The following is a 2,500-nucleotide window of genomic DNA, read 5'->3' on the forward strand; positions in this document are numbered from 1 at the left end:
GTTATACAATTGCATATAATTAAAGGAATTTGTGTTTCTCTTTTGCCCTGTTATATTGTCATGACATCAGATCGTGAGAATATCAATAAAAGGCTTTAGAAGCATAGGTCTACCAAGACATCATGAAAGTGTATAGGTTCCCACAACAGCCTATATGACATGTCCTCAAAAAAAAATGTTTTACAAGAATCCGGAGACAAAAAAGGCAGTCGTAGACGTAGCAGCAGTTCTGAAAAAAAATGGCGGAGAATTGACAGTGTTTCAGCCCGTTTGCGTTCATGTTTCAAATTCAGAGGTAAATTTTCCTGATAGTATCGCATTACTAAATATCACAAAAGTGTATTGATGGATTCCTCTCAACCTCTACTGTTCATATATAGCGAATTTAATGCGTGACTCCACTCCTGTACCCCACAATCTGGGTCCCGATAGTAGGGGAGTGTATGAAGTAGATAAGGGAAATTGCGGGGTAAGATATGAATCCCGGGCATATTTCGTATGCAAAATCTTAACCCAATTACCTACCTACTTTGCCTAGTTTTGAAGTTAGCCCCACCAAGGACACTGGACACCCCCCCCCCTATTCAGGGCACTGTGTGCAACGTACCTTCTGCAAAATAACTCCATAACGACCATCCTCGCCCAGAAATTCAAACATGGTTCAGTGTTTATATATTTACGGATACTGACGAGCTGTGGACTGGAAACCCTCAATGAATTGCCTGCATGCGTTGTTATGTTCTCTCAACAGATGGCGCAATGTTCCCCATTGTTTACAATATAAATAGAGTTCCCTCTATTGAGTGGTCCTAGTTTCCTATCCTGAGGAATGTGTGTGATGGGGTCTACATGAGGGAAATGACGGAGTCCGCTCATGCGCAATACTTCGAGTACCGGCTTCACACAGCATCGAAGTCTCAGTTGCTGTCATCATGGCGCAGTGTGAGGTGTGCTTCCGGTCGCTCTGTGACTTTGTACGCGATCTCTGCTCCGATCATGATCACCTTATGGAGCTGTGTTATGCACATGGTCTTGTTCATCGTGAGAGGAAATGCGGCCGCGGCGGAAACAGTTCCGATGCGACAAGGAGACAAAGGAAACCACGGTGTTTAAGGGCTTCTTCGAGCGAGTGCACCTTCATGTCGAAATCCTGCTGGTCTTTGTGAACTATTTCGTCCGGGAGTGTATCACGGTTTGGCTCATGCGGCATGAGTCGAGGCTGGGGCTCGCGACCATTACCGACTGGTCCAGTTTCTGCCGGGAGGTTATGGTCCACTGGGCCCTTGACCAGGAGGGTGTCATCGGGGGCCCTGGAAAAATCGTCGAAATAGACAAGAGCAAGTTCGGGCGCCACAAGTACGATGTTGGAAGAGTGATTGACGGCCAGTGGGTCTTCGGCGGGATCTGCAGGGAGAGACGCGATCTTTTTCTCGTCCCAGTAGAGAACTGAACCAGCGAGACTCTCCTTGCAGTAATCAAGGAACGGATCGCCCCGGGGTCGATCATCATCTCCGACTGCTGGAAGGCCTACGACTGTCTCTCCCACGAGGGATACAGACACCTCGCCGTCAACCAAACTTATAACTTTGTAAGTGCATGTTCCTCATGCATTTTGAGAACTTAAACGTTCGACTGCGTCACTTCCTGCGTGTCGCGGCATCTCTTTGCCCGCCGGCATAGGCTCCCTCCACCCAGCTACATCAGGCAGCCTCCAACACCCCTCACAGGTAAATAACGAGCTATGGCCATCTACAGAACTAATTATGTATCCTAAATTGCACGAAGTACCCTGAATAGGGGGGTCCAGGGGAAGCAAAGCTCTCCTTGGCTAGGGCCCGAGGTCGGGCCCGCCTGGCCTAGCCGTGGCCCTCGCTCTCTTAACTCCTCTTGGCTTCGCCCCCCCCCTTTCCTCTAACTTTCTAGCTATCCCCTCTTGAGCTTTACCCTAACTTCCTAGGCCGGGGCCCCTACAACGCCGCCTGCCTCTACCCTCTCCCTGGGCTCTTTATCCTCACGCTCCTTGCAACTCGCTGCCGCCCGGCTCTCTTTCCCTCTGCTACCCTCAGGCGGGGGGGCTTCTCTGGGGCGGTGGGCTCAAGGCAGGGCCTCTAACTTCAAAACTAGGCAAAGTTAGGTTGATAATTGGGTTAAAATTTTGCTTACGAAATATGCCCCGAATTCATATTTTACTGTGCAATTTCCCTGATCTCCTTCATGCCCATATTGTTGGACATAGGGGGCGGAATTGCGGGTAAAGTCGACTATATATGGATAGTACAGAGTGAGAGGAATCCATCGATACCACTTTGAATAGCGCGTGTAAAAACTGTAAATCTTTAAGTTTATCCAAAACATTTTCTTTAAATAGAATAAGTAAAGAAAACGGATTTTACTCTTTATGGTAAACGCAAAATTTGTACTGTTGTCTTTCCATGTGAAAAAATGTTTTCTATTAAAATAATTCATCACCTGATCTCATTTAATTACCATATTTTCTCTG

General features: G+C 47.5%; 1 pseudogene; it reads left to right on the plus strand.

Moving 5' to 3' along the window:
• The first annotated feature begins 849 nt into the window (after nucleotides 1-849).
• Nucleotides 850-1,745, plus strand: LOC147468013 (uncharacterized; annotated as a pseudogene).
• The last annotated feature ends 755 nt before the right edge of the window (nucleotides 1,746-2,500 follow it).

The sequence above is a fragment of the Penaeus japonicus genome, unplaced genomic scaffold, assembly GCF_977035675.1.
Source record: "Penaeus japonicus unplaced genomic scaffold, GWHDUDI00000001_assembly GWHDUDI00000031, whole genome shotgun sequence".
Taxonomy (NCBI): Eukaryota; Metazoa; Arthropoda; class Malacostraca; order Decapoda; family Penaeidae; genus Penaeus; species Penaeus japonicus.